This window comes from Microtus ochrogaster, chromosome 2 (assembly GCF_000317375.1).
Source record: "Microtus ochrogaster isolate Prairie Vole_2 chromosome 2, MicOch1.0, whole genome shotgun sequence".
Taxonomy (NCBI): Eukaryota; Metazoa; Chordata; class Mammalia; order Rodentia; family Cricetidae; genus Microtus; species Microtus ochrogaster.
In genome coordinates, this window is record NC_022010.1 from 2,728,919 (window position 1) to 2,729,630 (window position 712).

Sequence of the window (712 nt, forward strand, 5' to 3'; positions counted from 1 at the left end):
GATGTTTTTAATGTATGAGTGTGTATTGTACAATGTTTAATGTATGAGTGTGTATTGTACGATGTTTAATGTATGAGTGTGTATTGTACGATGTTTAATGTATGAGTGTTATTGTACGATGTTTTAATGCATGAGTGTGTGGCTGAGTGGGTCTGGTGTGCTGCTGTGATACTCTCTGACTTATGCCTTTGAGACAGGGGCCCTCACTGAGCCTGGAGCTAGGCCCCCAGCCAGCCAGGCCCAGCAATACTCCCATCTCCATCCCCAACACCACTGAGGTTACGGGAGCTCACGGGGCCACCACGGCTATCCATGGGGCACTCAGCAATCTCCCCGGCCCTGTGCACGAATGTATTCATTATTACTGCCACTGTGACCAAAGTACCCTAAAGAAAGAGGCTGGGCAGTTTATTTTGGCTGACGGTTTCAGAATGCCACGCATTCCTGCTCCATGATGTCCTCTGCCAGTGGAGACCAGCAGCCACCAGATTCTGTCCCCCAGAACCCACACCAATGGCCACTTTCTGCCACAGGGGAGGAAGCCATGATAAGCATCTATGAGCATTGACTGTCACCTAGTCAGGACCTAGAACCACCCACAAAACAAGCCTCTGGGCAGACCTTGAGATAATATTGTCAGTCTTTAGGCACCTGCAAAGGGTTACCTAGCTTAGGTCATTGATGGGCACACCTGTGAGGGTTATATAGATCA